The sequence below is a fragment of the Coregonus clupeaformis genome, chromosome 13, assembly GCF_020615455.1.
Source record: "Coregonus clupeaformis isolate EN_2021a chromosome 13, ASM2061545v1, whole genome shotgun sequence".
Taxonomy (NCBI): domain Eukaryota; kingdom Metazoa; phylum Chordata; class Actinopteri; order Salmoniformes; family Salmonidae; genus Coregonus; species Coregonus clupeaformis.
In genome coordinates, this window is record NC_059204.1 from 18,673,657 (window position 1) to 18,689,765 (window position 16,109).

The following is a 16,109-nucleotide window of genomic DNA, read 5'->3' on the forward strand; positions in this document are numbered from 1 at the left end:
TCACCCTGCAGGACACTACCCGGCCCATGTAAATCCCCTGCAACAGTAGTCGAGGGTCCCTCCAAGGAATCAACGCCCCTATGCACGACGCGGATACCTTGAGCAACCAATGGCAGTGGCGAGATGCGTCCAGATGCGTAGCAATCACCCAGCGCTGAAACAAACGCATCAACAGAAGTCCCAGAGGCACCACAGCTATCATGAAGGCCATCAGACCCAATAACCGCAGGCACAAGCGAAAAGGCACAGAGTGCCCCAGCTGAAACTGTGCCAGATACAGTCCGGAATGCGAACCTCCTCTGTTTGGGACAAAAACACATGATTCAGAACCGAGTCCAGAACGAGACCCAGAAACTGAATGCGCTGAGCCGGAGTCAAACCACTTTTCTTGTGATTCACTACGAACACCAGAGACTGAATATGGGAAACCAGAGTGGCAGTGTGGAGCTCCACCTGTTCCCTCGACTCCGCTACGACCAGCCAAACGTCCAGATAGGCCAATACCTCTGATCCCCTGGCACCGGTGCCAAAGCCGCCTCCATCACCATAGAAAATGTGAAGGGCAATAGGGAGAGCCTCAAAGGCAGGACCAGAAAGGTGTTGGCCTCGAAATGAAACCTCAGAGACTTTCTGTGGGGAGGATGTATAGCCATGTGAAAATATGCATACTTCAGATCTATGGATGCGAACCAATCGCTGGGACACACCGACTGCAATAGCTGGCGAAGTGTGAGCATTTTGAACTTGCAAAACTTGAAGTGCTTGTTTACCGCTCTGTACTCCTGACACAGGAACCACCCGAATAGCCTGCTTTTGAAGGAGAGAGGCAATCTCGTCTCTCAAGACAGGCGCTAGGACCTCAGGGACCATTGACGTAATGATGCCACGAAATCGTGGAGGACGCACAGCGAACTGCAGACCGTACCCCCTCGTCACCGTCCTCATCACCCATGGAGCACGCTGCCAGTTTCCCATACATTATCTCCTGAAGGGGCAGACCGCCACCCTGAGGACTGGGATAATTTGTTTTTTTGGCCATGCTTGTTTTCATATCCACCAGTCTTGACAACTGTGTGTCTGAATCTGGGGAAGGAACTGTGTTTATTATGCCGACACCTGGACAATACCGCACTCTCAATACCCCTGAACACGAGGAACCTCGGATAGAAACAATGTGCTTTCGTGGTACCGCCTTTCTGATACCCGGCCCACATCGGTTTCAGGGACTTCGGCAACCAGTAACTTGCCCCCATTGACCGAGCCACTTGAGAGCACTGTTGCCACAGGAAATACTTGGGGAGGAGGGCCCCGAGAACACGCCCCCTTCCCAGACAAATCTGCTTTCCACCCCGCTCTCCTTCGAACCAGCACAGCGTCTGTGCCAAGACGTCCGCCACTGCCCAGAAGCACCAACACGGTCAAAAACAAACCTCAATGCCAGGGGCAACCCACCTCTGGCCTGGACCCTTTCCTTCACGCCTTGGGAACTGCTGAGCCACCCTGTGAAGGATTTTCCTGGGAAAAGGACCCGTAGAGCTGCATCCAGTTTTGGTTTCTCCTTGAAACGGGCCTGTAAGGACTCCATAGCCGAGCCAAACAACCTTGTTGGAGAAACTGGCTCATCCAAATACATCCGCCTGTCCCTCTCAGGAATCCAGGACAACGTCTACCAGAGGTGGTGCTGAGCCATCAACTTCACCTCCATACTTTTCTCCACAGCCAGGATAGTACAGCGGGACAGACGCAGCAGAACATCTGCCGTAGCACGTATTTTGTCGAAAAGCTCTGAAACTGGCTTCGCCGTCTTCACAGTGTTATTCCACTCCTGCAGCAAATTGATATGATAGATCTACAGCATCCACCCCTAGGTGATCTGCCGCTCTATGACACAGCTTCATCAAAGGTGCATTAACCACCAATGGTTCACTCTCCCCCGCCGAATCCAAAGCCCCGGAATGATATCATACAATTCACACTGAAAACCCTCCAGAGCCAACCAGGCTCGGACTCTGAACATTGCCAGAAAAACCGGGATAACACCCGTATCAACTCTAACCACCGCTGCTGCCCTCTCCCGACAACAGAGGTAGCTTCACCGGAAGACCCTTCGCCAGCAGCCCCAATCTTTCTCAAAGTCAGCCCGACGCCCAATGGAAGTTGAACCAAGCTGGAGACAATGGTCACACGAACTGGTCCGAGCCAAAGCCTCCTGAGCGTGTTTCCACCCCAGGTAAAGAGGACAGCACTCGTGAGTATCTTAAATTTTTTCATTGTGAAACCACATGCCCTATGGCACGGTCGGAGGTTCAAACTTAGCTGGTTAGCCTTTTTGAACTTACTCTTACCACTGGCCATCTTACTCAAGCAAGGAAGCACTGGCTACACAAGCAGAGCAGAAAGTAGTTAGCTTTTAGCAAACACAAAAAACGATAAAGACCCAAAACTCGCAACATCTAGGGGGATGACTACTCTCTCCCCACTAGCAGACACCTAAGTCGGAGCCGAATCTCGTAGTCTTCGCGTGCTTGAAACTTTGTAAATTGCGTGACACATTCTTCCTTCAGGCGAGCTGAAGAGCGAAGAATTGAGGAAATGAATGCGAGCCCCAGTATTATAGCCATGAAGACGGTGCTATTTAACATGTTTAGTCTACATACCATTTCTTTGACTATACTAACCCTTCTCATAGCTGAGAGCATATGTGTGCAAGCCCAGCTACCCCTGACTACTACTAGCCTACCACATTCCTGAGGAGCAGAGGGACATCTGTCCACATTAAGTGAACCTAGAGGAATAACGTAATTTAACAGAATTCTCCACACAGGCAAACAGAGCTACCCATGGCATTGTCACACAACAAAGGCTAGAGGTTGAATGTAAGTGAAGATGACTGATAATACGCTCACACTGATATGGCTCATTCATCTGCCATGTATGGAAGGGCCGATTGTTGTTATGATGAAGTAGGAAAGCTTTTTGAGGACCTCCACAAGCAAAATTAAATGGTCCCATGTCTATGTCTCAACTACTGTATAATAAATGCATAATTAAAGGCAAATGTATTTATATTAGGCAATGTTCAGAATTGAGCACAGGACACAAAAATCCATGAAAGGTACAGTAGTCAATTACAGGATTTATGGCTGACTCATCTGGAAGGGATAAAGGGGGTGGGGTATTGTATTGGTAACTACTGGAATAAAAACGTGGGACAGGGCAACATATAACATTGTATGCTGTAACGTAGTGTCAATGTACTGCTCCAGTAAGTCACATTTATCGAGAGAGAGAAAGAGAGAAAGAAAAAGAGAGAGAGCGAGCGAGAAAGAGAGTAAACATGGCCAATCCTTTCAGTGCCAGTACAAGCCCAATAAAAAGGTAACACACACACACGTCAAAGTCAGAGTGTCAGGCTGACATAGGTGAGTCCAAACATGAGCATCATCTGATCACTGTTATTTCCACGGAAATGTCTACAAATGTATCTTGGACTACTGTTTTGCTCTCTACACAAACATACATCTGGTAGCGTGACCAACAAATGGCCTATTCAATCATACACTTTTACAAGTCATGGCAAATAATATAAGCAAATGTTTATAGTAGCCTAAGCTATTCCGTTATGTAGTCGTGTTTACCTTTCAATTAAACTTCACAGAGAAACTACTACACCGCTGCTCCGTTGACGTCCCTGCTCGGGTATTTCCTTAAATTTGATGAAGAGCGGATAATGTGCAAAATTCCTCAAACTATTCTTAAAATGTTGATACGACTAATCCATGTTACTTCACAAATTTCCTTCGAATAGCATGCTACGCTTGCTCTTATCCAGATAATAACGCGTATGCATCCCTTCCCATTTTAACTGCTGAAAAAGTTGAGGAATCCTTTTTTCCACTTGACTGCGCTACGAAGGGAATGCATAAAATAATGGCCCCCTTCTACAAACCGCAGCAACAGTGAATGCATCTGAGACCGGGCAAGTGCAACCCCCAACCCCCTCGTTGGAAATAAGTCCAAAGTTTTCAGGAGGGAAATCCCTCCTTCTCCAGTCTCCTATAGGAAGTAAGACAATTTTGCTGGCGTTTCTGTTGGCTTTTGGAATCGTCGCTCAGGCAAGAACTAAAAAATGACAAAACCGTTTTTTTAATGTTAGGAGATCAACCCCCTCCACGACTGAACGGGTAGACGGTTGTTCCAGTCACTGTTTTTACGCATCGTGCAGTTAGTTACCTACCCAATCAGTGTCTCTCCTATTTTATGTTATATGACCTTTTCGATGTGAAAATGGTTGCAAAAGTAAAATATATATCCGTAAATGTACTGTATCCATATGAGAAGTTTCCATCTTTACAAACTCACATAGACCTGTGGTATTGCTGCTAAATGACTAAAATGTAAATGTAAATGTATTGTTCTCCGGCTTTTATTAACCCTCCCGTTGTCCTAGGGTCAAAATGACCCGCCACTGTGTTGAACCAACTTTATTTAATTTTTATATTTTTTTGATCATTTGTGAGAAGGAGGCAGTGATACTTTCTTTAAAGTCTCACTGCCTCCTTCTCACAAATGATCAAAAAAATATAAAAATTAAATAAAGTTGGTTCAACACAGTGGCGGGTCATTTTGACCCTAGGACAACGGGAGGGTTAAGTCATCCTGGGAAGCTTTACAGAAGCGCCTTTATACCACAGGATGGAGACTGCTTTGCAAGTTGAAAGAGAAAGGCAATAAGCGCTTGAAGATAAAATAGTCTCCAAGCTTCAGTATAAAATCGATTAGGCATGGTCTGATGGTTCAGACAAAGTCAAATATCTACTGAGTTAAATTCCAAGTATCTAAAAATATGCATTTGGAAACCTTATGTCTCTAAGACAGTCATGCAACTTGTCTGAGAGGAGAGGCATCTCCCTCATCGGTCAATGATTGTTGTCCAAAGGTGCAATAGCAGCACATCTCAAATTCCTCTCCCAACTGTACAATGCTACAGACCAAGTCCATGTTTTGTAATCCAAACCAGCTCTACAGATACAGGGGAAATCTAAGCATTAGGCCTACACATGCCATTATTATTTGAGAAGATAATTTCCTCAAAACATGAGGAGCATTATGGGGGAATAGCAATGGAGGAAATAAAACAATTCTAAGCCAAAACATATCATGCATTTTAAGCAAGACAAAGTCCAAATACTCTACTGGGAGAGGAAAGTGAATTGCACCATGGAATGCCAAAGTGATTAAAATGTATTGATACAGTCGACTCCTGATTCCAGGAGTATTTGGACTTTAGATAACGGGCCATTCCACAATAACGGAATTATACTTTGACTCAGATGTTTCACTTTAAAATGTTTGCCATTGATTTCAATGTACAGTTACAAGAGGACATGATATCATACCCTGGGTGGTTCTGAACAGAATGAGCCTGTTTGTTCATTGTGAAGAAAAGTCGGCGCGGCACACGCACCTGAATGCACTCAAAGCTCCTTTCTATGCGCACCAAATTACGATCTGTTTCTCTGAATTGCCTTGTGAAAGCTTAACACTGTATTATCGTATTTTATAACTTAGCTAGTCATGTTGGCAATACAACAAGCTTTCAAATCATGCCCACCTGACCCAGATTGCAATTTATAATGAACCGTTTTTGGATTGCGTAAACAGCAGTAATTGTGTGATGGCGGGGATGCAGGGTTGTGTTCCAAACGAAACAACTACAAGTGTGCTTGCTCTAGTTCCTCAAAGGCTCAACTAGGAGAGCTAAAAAAAAGAATGTGTGGCCCCTTGGAGACTCCAGTTAGTCCTCTCACTCAAATGTCTTTGTCTTATGTTGCACGGACCCCACATTGTCCAGGAATAGTCTATCATGTTACTAAATGTATCCAGAATATTTTCAGATTTCGTTATCAACAAATGCGGCCAAAAGTCAAATGTAAAATGCACATACAATCAACAGTGTAATGTTTGGATTCAGTCTTGTGTCAGGTGAACTGTTGTGTACTTACCTTTGGTCTAATCATTTTCCCATTATCTCCAAACTGTTCCCTTTCAATTGCTACCATGGTTATGCATTTCATGTTTCTTCTGTAAGAAACAATTCAATGTATCCCTATCCATATAGGCCAATTCCCACGAGTGTAAATGGTTAACTGGGGAGAGAGAGAAGTGTGAGAGAGAGGGAGAGAGAAGTTGTCCAGACTGTTTTCAGTCTTGCTTTGACCACCAGACAACAGAAAGAGAGAGAGAGAGAAAACAGTTATGAGCTGAACATAACAGTATTCCAGTGTAAGGGAGGACAGTAGCAGGTGACCCAACTGTGGTTTGTGACTACTATGATTTCCCATTGTAGCCAATTCAAATTACAGTAATTCCATTAAATATTTTTTTAGCTAATTACATTACTGATTTGGGAACAGAATTACGAGTTTTAATCATTCATAAACAAACTTGATATCAGTAAAAACAACTAATTGGTAGGTTTAACTTTACTCGTTAATTCTATTAACTTTCATTATCCTCCCTCGTCATGAGGGAGAGAAATTAGAAAATATCTTTAAAATGTGGGTTTTTGGTAACAGAATTACAACGCATAAGGCAATGTTTCTTAAACTTACCATAAGCCGCCTCCGGCTCATTTGAGAGAATTTGACAGTATGTCCAACCGGCCTCATAACTGCAGATCACGTTTAACCACACCAGCCCAGGACCTCCACATCCGGCTTCTTCACCTGTGAGATCGTCTGAGACCAGCCACCCGGACAGCTGATGAAACTGTGGGTTTGCACAACCGAAGAATTTCGGCACAAGCTGTCAGAAACCGTCTCAGGGAAGCTCATCTGAGTGCTCGTCGTCCTCACCAGGGTCTTGACCTGACTGAAGTTCGGCGTCGTAACCAACTTGGGCAAATGCTCACCTTCGATGGCCACTGACATGCTGGAGAAGTGTGCTCTTCATGGATGAATCCCGGTTTCAACTGTACCGGGCAGATGGCGTCATGTGGGCGAGCGGTTTGCTGATGTCAACGTTGTGAACAGAGTGCCCCATGATGGCGGTGGGGTTATGTTATGGGCAGGCATGAGCTACAGACAACGAACACAATTGCAGTTTTTCGATGGCAACTTGAATGCACAGAGATACCGTGACGAGATCCTGAGGCCCATTGTCGTGCCATTCATCCGCTGCCATCACCTCATGTTTCAGCATGATAATGCACTGCCCCATGTCGCAAGGATCTGTACACAATTCCTGGAAGCTGAAAATGTCCCAGCCTGCATACTCACCAGACATGTCACCCATTGAGCATGTTTGGGATGCTCTGGATTGACTTGTACGACAGTGTGTTCCAGTTCCCGCCAATATCCAGCAACTTCGCACAGCCATTGAAGAGGAGTAGGACAACATTCCACAGGTCACAATCAACAGCCTGATCAACTCTATGTGAAGAAGATGTGCCACGCTGCATGAGGAAAATGGTGGTCACACAAGATACTGACTGGTTTTCTGATCCACGCCATACCTTTTTTTTAAGGTATCGGTGATGAACTGTGACGAGTACTGAAGATACGAAGAGGCAGGACGCAGACGCAGGAATCAACAAAGTAGTCTCTGTAGCTCAATTGGTAGAGCATGGCGCTTGAAACGCCAGGGTAGTGGGTTCGATCCCCGGGACGACCCATACATAAAAATGTATGCACACATGACTGTAAGTCGCTTTGGATAAAAGCGTCTGCTAAATGGCATATTATTATTATAAAGGTTTACTTAACAATGAGAAAGAGATTAACAAAGAGCGAGTAAATGACACAACGCTAACAATTACACACAACAATGACTGAACTGTCACGGTTTCGGCCGAGGCTGCTCCTTCTCCTTGCTCGGGCAGGCTTCGGCGGTCGTCGTCCCCGGAGTACTAGCTGCCACCGTTGTATGTTATCGATGTTCGTTTGGTTTTGTCTTTATTGTACACCTGTTTTCCATTTGGGTTAATTATGTCCCCTATAAGTTTCTCGTTTTGTTAGTCGTGTATTGTGTGTTATTGTTCGCCTGTCAACAGGTGCGGCTCGTCTTTTGTATTTTCCTGTCGTCGCACTGTACTGTTTTCGTGCGCCTTGGATTACTTGTGTTTTTGCGCATTGTTGCGCATAGTCCGCCTCCTATTTTGTTGAGGCCAGAGTCTGGTATATTGTTGTGTTCAGTAAAGTCGGTTGGACTTAGCTTCTGTGTCCTGCGTGTGACTCCTCCACCACATCCACATCAGCCACTGTGACATGAACAGTCCAGGGGCTACAGTTGAAGTAGGAAGTTTACATACACCTTAGCCAAATACATTTAAACTCAGTTTTTCACAATTGCTGACATTTAATCCTAGTAAAAATTCCCTGTCTTAGGTCAGTTAAGATCACCACTTTATTTTAAGAATGTGAAATGTCAGAATAATAGTAGAGAGAACGATTAATTTCAGCTTTTATTCCTTTCATCACATTCCCAGTGGGTCAGAAGTTTACATACACTCAATTAGTATTTGGTAGCATTGCCTTTAAATTGTTTAACTTGGGTCAAACGCTTCGGGTAGCCTTCCACAAACTTCCCACAATAAGTTGGGTGAATTTTGGCCCATTCCTCCTGACAGCGGTGGTGTAACTGAGTCAGGTTTGTAGGCCTCCTTGCTCGCACACGCTTTTTCACTTTTGTACCTGTTTCCTCCAGCATCTTCACAAGGTCCTTTGCTGTTGTTCTGGGATTGATTTGCAAAAAGTACGTTCACCTCTAGGAGACAGAACGCGTCTCCTTCCTGAGCGGTATGATGGCTGCGTGGTCCCATGGTGTTTATAGTTGCGTACTATTGTTTGTACAGATTAACGTGGTACCTTCAGGCGTTTGGAAATTGCTCCCAAGGATGAACCAGACTTGTGGAGGTCTACAATTTTTTTTCTGAGGTCTTGGCTGATTTCTTTTGATTTTCCCATGATGTCAAGCAAAGAGGCACTGAGTTTGAAGGTACGCCTTGAAATACATCCACAAGTACACCTCCAATTGACTCAAATGATGTCAATTAGCCTATCAGAGTCTTCTAAAGCCATGACATCATTTCCTGGAATGTTCCATGCTGTTTAAAGGCACAGTCAACTTAGTGTATGTAAACTTCAGACCCACTGGAATTGTGATACAGTGAATTATAAGTGAAATAATCTGTAAACAATTGTTGGAAAAATTTCTTGTGTCATGCACAAAGTAGATGTCCTAACCGACTTGCCAAAACTATAGTTTGTTAACAAGAAATTTGTGGAGTGGTTGAAAAACAAGTTTTATTGACTCCAACCTAAGTTGGAGTCAATAAAGTGTGTGTGCAATCTAAGTGTCACATGATCTGTCACATGATCTCAGTATACATACACTTGTTCTGAAAGGCCCCAGAGTCTGCAACACCACTAAGCAAGGAGCACCACCAAGCAAGCGGCACCATGAAGAACAATGAGCTCTCCAAACAAGTCAGGGACAAAGTTGTGGAGAAGTACAGATCAGGGTTGGATTATAAAAAAATATCAGAAACTTTGAACATCCCACGGAGCACCATTAAATCCATTATAAAAAAATTGAAAGAATATGGCACCACAACAAACCTGCCAAGAGAGGGCCGCCCACCAAAACTCACGGACCAGGCAAGGAGGGCATTAATCAGAGGCAACAAAGAGATCAAAGATAACCCTGAAGGAGCTGCAAAGCTCCACAGCGGAGATTGGAGTATCTGTCCATAGGACCACTTTAAGCCATACACTCCACAGAGCTGGGCTTTACGGAAGAGTGGCCAGAAAATTGCTTAAAGAAGAAAATAAGCAAACACATTTGGTGTTCACCAAAAGGCATGTGGGAGACTCCCCAAACATATGGAAGAAGGTACTCTGGTCAGATGAGACTATGATTGAGCTTTTTGTCCATGAAGGAAAACACTATGTCTGGCGCAAACCCAACACCTCTCAACACCCCGAGAACACCATCCCTACAGTGAAGCATGGTGGTGGCAGCCGTGGGGATGTTTTTGATCAGCAGGGAATTGAAGGAATGGATGGTGCTAAATACAGGGAAATTCTTGAGGGAAACCTGTTTCAGTCTTCCAGAGATTTGAGACTGGGATGGAGGTACACCTTCCAGCAGGACAATGACCCTAATCATACTGCTAAAGCAACACTCGAGTGGTTTAAGGGGAAACATTTAAATGTCTTGGAATGGCCTAGTCAAAGCCCTCAATCCAATTGAGAATCTGTTGGATGACTTAAAGATTGCTGTACACCAGCACAACCCATCCAACTTGAAGGAGCTGGAGCAGTTTTGCCTTGAAGAATGGGCAAAAATCCCAGTGGCTAGATGTGCCAAGCTTATAGAGACATACCCCAAGAGACTTGCAGCTGTAATTGCTGCAACAGGTGCACGCTCAAGTTTTCTGTTTTCTTGTCTTATTTCTTGTTTGTTTCACAATTTTTTTTATTTTGAATCTTCAAAGTGGTAGGCATGTTGTGTAAATGAAATGATACAACCCCCCAAAAAATCCATTTTAATTCCAGGTTGTAAGGCAACAAAATAGGAAAAATGCCAAGGGGGGTGAATACTTTTGCAATTGGGTTTAATGGTCAATTTCACTAATCACATATAGAGATGTTTTCTAATAATTTTATGACTGCCATGCAATGGTTTATAATTGTATTATTTTATCAGAGTTTTTTTTGTCACTAGCCCATTTCTCCATCATAGTTTTGGGCTTTTAGGAAAAGTTTTCATATGAGAATTTCACCATACACTCTTAGAAAAAAAGGTTTGCTTGCTTCATATATGGAACCCCTAAAAGTTAGAAATATAACCCTTTTATAGCTGTAGCTCAGTTGGTAGAGCATGGCGCTTGCAACGCCAGGGTTGTGGGTTCGTTTCCCACAGGGGGCCAGTATGAAAATGTATGCACTCTGGATAAGAGCGTCTGCTAAATGACTAAAATGTCAAATGTAAATGTATAGGGTTATTTTTTATCAGAACCCCAAGGGTTCTTCACCACTGAACCAAAATTGGTTCCTTGTATGGTGTCACGTCTACTCCCGTTCTCCCGCTCCGCGCTTGACGTCACCTGTCTGCTAACCACCGGCCCTGGCAATCTTCATTATGCACACCTGGACTTCATCATCACCTTGATTACCTTCCCTTTATTTAGCCTTCAGTAGCCTCAGTCATCTGGCAGTATTGGTTTGTTTTCATTCACGTTCTGTATGCTTCTAATGTTTTGTTTATCTGCATTCTTCATGATCAAACTCACCTTCTGCACCTGCTTCCTGACGTATACATGACATATGGGGTCATTTATGAATAATGGCTACTACTAATAAATAGTAATATTTTTAGCTAAGAATATGTTATAATAAACAATTAAATAAAGGACAAAAGAATACCAGCATCGTTTTTAGATTTTGTCATTATATGCAAAAAATAGTTTAGAAATATGCACTGGTGGCCAGGGAGGCATCTCTTTGTTTCAATGATGGCCCACGTCAATCTTGATACCAACTAAGGCTTACTTCTTTATGGAACAGTACAGTATGGTTTGTTGCATGGCTGGTTCTTGAGAAGAAGAAAAAGGAGCAAAAACATGAGTTAATCTTCAGAGATAAACATGAGTTAATCTGCCAAAATGAAGACAAAATGCTATGCAAACATAATTATTATGATGTAAATTAGAAGAACAACTTACATGCAGTTGTCAGCAGCAGGGAAAGAGAGATGCTCTGCCTCTGATATTTGGGTTACTGCCAGACTGAGCAAAACATAGAGAGTGTGTTAAAAGTAATGTAATGATTAACTAGGTTATTGAATCACCAAGACTAATTACCAGTGGTGTAAAGTACTTCAGTAAAAATACTCGAAAGTACTACTTAAGTAGTTTTTTGGGGTATCTGTACTTTACTTTACTATTTAAATTTTTGACTACTTTTACTTCACTACATTCCTAAAGAAAATATTGTACTTTTTACTCCATAAACTTTCCCTGACAACCAAAAGTACTTGTTACATTTTGAATGCTTAGCAGGACAGGAAAATTGTCAAATTCACGCACTTATCAAGAGAACACATGGTCAACCCTACTGCCGCTGGCCTGGTGGACTCACTAAACACAAATGCATCTTTTGTAAATAATGTCTGAGTGTTGGAGTGTGCCCCTGGCTATCCATACATTTTAAAAACAATTAAATGGTGCCATCTACTTTGCTAACATAAGGAATTTGAAATGATTTATACTTTTACTTTTGATACTTAAGTATATTTTAGCAATTACATTTACTTTTGGTATTTAAGTATATTTAAAACCAAATACTTTTAGACTTTTACTCAAGTAGTATTTTACTGGGTGACTTTCACTTTTACTTGAGTAACTTTCTATTAAGGTATCTATACTTTTACTCAAGTATGACAATTGGGTACATTTTCCACCACTGCTAATTACACCATTTATTATAAATAATTTAGATACACACTTCCTCTCAGTCAGCTCACTGCCCATGACCTGCATTCAACAGAGGTCAGCAACAGTCTTCTAATGGCTTCATGAAACATAGTCCCCTCACCAGACTCCACACTAAAATACTAAAATAAAAAGTAACAATTAGCTAATTGGCAATGTCATGCTGGGTCTGTAGCTCTATTCCATCATTTAAAAAAATACGTATATTTGTAAGAGTTAGCTAGCTTTCTTGTAAAGTGGTTAACTAAAGTAGCCTTTTCCTGTCTAGCTAGCTAGCTACCAAAGTTAGCTAGATAACTAGCTTACAAACAGTGCTCAAATTCTAATACAACTTTATCTATCTAGCCTAGCTATAGTTTATATCATATGACTTTGGCTTCATATATTTGAATTAAATAATCAACTTTGCTTACCTTAATAAATTGAAAAATAATGTGTAAGCTATTTGCAAGTTCAACCATCGTCCTCTTGCATCATCATGCTGGAATGGCAGCTGGTTTTTGAATAGTCTCAGTTGGTATTAGATAGATCATCACGGCCCGCCCGCCTGTGGGGAAAACAAAAAATTTAATATTGTAGGGCTTCCCTTTGCCCCTTTTCATGACGGTGCTAGCAGCCACGTGAGTGAGTGCTAACTAGCTACTGACCAGAACATTAAACTAGCCAAGAACAACAAAACCAACAAACGGACTGTACAGCTACAATTAGTGAGTGGAGTTACAAACTGACTATACTAAGCAAGTTAAATGTCTTACCTGTGATTAAATGTTTTCCACACACATAGCTACGTGTATTGGACACTGGGTCCCCACATTTCCCATGCCGATTAGCCTGAAGCCACAGGGCTCTTCTCGCAGGCTCTATTTCCCTAAGTGGGAGCATTGCGATCCGTAGGTCAGAAGTTTTGACCTGGTTACATGTAAAATTAACAATACAGCAGCTTTTTGGCATGTTTTGTTATTTCTATATAACAAAAAATCAACAACGAATTTGGCTCTTTAACAGGGGTCAATGGGAAAGAATGGTTGTTGGGGTGGGATAGGTGTGGGGTGTCCATGGGTGGCTTTTGACCATTTTATTGGATTCAACATTACTCAATGGTAGGAAGAGGTTTGGACCAAATCGGATGTTGGGTACAGATGTACTTTATTTATTTAATATTATGTGAATCCTGTAAATCAAAAGGGCCAATTTAGGTGCAAACAATTAACTTAATTTCTCAGAGATCAAAATATTTTTTTTACAAAATAATGTTTCAGGAATGCTAATCTAATGTTTCTAACTACAGAAACGATTTCAGAACAATCTGAAATGGTGGGTGTCATGGCTTGCTGAAATGAGATGGAATGACTCGAAGAAGCTAGAACGCATGATTAGACAGAAACATGGAGGAATGTCACCCATCCCAGACAAATTGACCGCAAAAACATCACTGACAAGAGTCAAGACTCATTAGATCATTCAACAAAGGACATAACACACCTCACTCATCATGTGTTATGGAAGTAGGCCAAGGTAGACTGTTTCATTCCCCATTGAACAATATTCTCCTACCCCCAATAGTAGGCTATATGATTGTTTTGTTTCCCCTTCAAGCCCACTAAAGGATTGCAGATCTTTACAACAACTATTCCTTATGTGCGTTCAATAGAAATCAAATAACCTTAATGCTTTTTGAAGGGATATGTCTGAAAATGTATAGCCTACACCATATCCTAACTCACCTAACATTGAATCGCTGACTTCCAAGAGATCCAGGCCGGTTATTACATTTTCTGTGAGAGAAAAGAGAAATGTGTTTGAGGACAATGCTGAACACAATACTGTGATCTCCTGAAGGCTACATTATAGCCAAAATGTAGCCTACATTAGGGATGCTGTTTGGCGTATGCTGTGCACCACTGTGTGGTGGAAATATGAACTGCAATTGGGCCTGGGAAGAAAGTTGTGCCCTCTTCCAAATTGTTCCAAAGTTTGGAGAGAGCTGTAAATCCGGTGGCATTTAACATGTACAATAATATATTTGTATTTTCTTCAAATCTCTCCGCCATTCCCTACTTCAGGGGGTGGTCCAAAATAGGGGAGTTTTTTTTTTTTTTTTTTGGGGGGCAAAGGGGAGGGTAGTGTGTTTTTTCCCTGGCTTACATTTGCTCTTCTGCTTTTGATATGACCCTAATAAAGTTTAGAAACGTTTGTGAAGGTCTGGTATGGTGTGGTATTATTAAGCTTTAGCTACTGCAGGTCTATGATATGAAGGCAGTGCGCCCCGGCGCTCCAACTGACTCCGACAGTTGAACTTGAGGTGAGGAAGACTGTATCAGGCCTACCACAGTTACTTCTATAATCGAACAATATAAGGCTTATCTTTATACAAAATATGTGGATCGAAAATGTACAAATTACCCTCCTTCTGTACGTCTATATCTGTATAGCAGATGCAGTAGCCATCTGACATAAAGAAATGCATGTCGGTGTCGTAGCAGGCCACTGGCATATCAATCTCTCTGGGGTTAACTTCTCTTCCTTTATATAGGCTATATAAATTTATGTTGGTATTGACAAAGTATACTGAACAAAAATATAAACGCAACATGTAAAGTGTTGGTCCCATGTTTCATGAGCTGAAATAAAAGATCCCTGAAATGTTCCATACGCACAAAAAGCTTATTTCTCTCCACTTTTGTGCAGAAATTTGTTTACATTCGCTAGTGAGTGTTTCTCCTTTGCCAAGATAATCCATCCACCTGACAGGTGCGGCATATCAAGAAGCTGATTAAACAGCACAATCATTATACAGGTGCACCTTGTGCTGGGGACAATAAAAAGGGCACTAAAAATGTGCAGTTGTGTCACACAACACAATGCCACAGATGTCTCAAGTTGAGGGAGCGTGAAATTGGTATGTTGACTGCAGGAATGTCCACCAGAGCTGTTGCCAGAGAATGTAATGTTAATTTCTCTACCATAAGCCGCCACCAACGTCGTTTTAGAGAATTTGGCAGTACGTCCCACCGGCCTCACAACCGCAGACCACATGTAACCACGCCAGCCCAGGATCTCCACATCCGGCTTCTTCACCTGCGGGATTGTTTGAGACCAGCCACCCAGACAGCTGCTGAAACTGAGGAGTATTTCTGTCTGCAATAAAGCCCTTTTGTGGGGAAAAACTCATTCTGATTGGCTGGGCCTGGCTCCCCAGTGTTCGGGCCTGGCTCCCAAGTGGGTGGGCCTATGGCTGCGCCCCTGCCCAGTCATGTGAAATCCATAGATTAGGGCCTAATTCATTAATTTAAATTGACTGATTTCCTTACATGAACTAACAGTAAAATAATTGTTGCATGTTGCGTTTACATTTTTGTTCAGTATAGTATGGGTTGCACCTCAGTCACTCGGTCTCGTCATTGCCATTGTTATCAACGTTCCACAGACGCTGCAGCCACAGTGATGGCCAAAGGTAGAACAGGGGGCAAATGACTGTTTCGCCCAGTGCTGTAGTTGAGTCACTAAACCTTGTCCCCTGTGCTCGAGTCAGAATCAATATGGCTGAAGTCCGAGTTTATTACCCAGTCAGATATACAGTGCATTCGGAAAGTATTCATACCCCTTGACTTAT

The 16,109-nt window shown here is 42.6% G+C and overlaps 1 protein-coding gene and 1 long non-coding RNA gene across 4 annotated transcripts in view; both read right to left on the bottom strand.

Moving 5' to 3' along the window:
* LOC121579395 (angiomotin-like) overlaps window positions 1-3,973 on the bottom strand; it is a 41,988-nt gene extending 38,015 nt beyond the window's left edge. For all 3 annotated transcript variants that reach the window (XM_045224279.1, XM_045224278.1, XM_041893968.2), the window contains exon 1: window positions 3,639-3,973. The gene's annotated coding sequence lies outside the window, so the exon portion shown is untranslated. The remainder of the gene's footprint in view (window positions 1-3,638) is intronic.
* A 7,514-nt stretch (window positions 3,974-11,487) lies between these two features.
* Window positions 11,488-13,035, bottom strand: LOC121579396. The gene is made up of 4 exons (XR_006002903.1): window positions 12,910-13,035; window positions 12,510-12,618; window positions 11,729-11,791; window positions 11,488-11,598 (listed from the first exon to the last, which is right to left on the bottom strand). It is a non-coding gene; the product is annotated as an uncharacterized LOC121579396 (long non-coding RNA).
* Window positions 13,036-16,109: the final 3,074 nt, after the last annotated feature.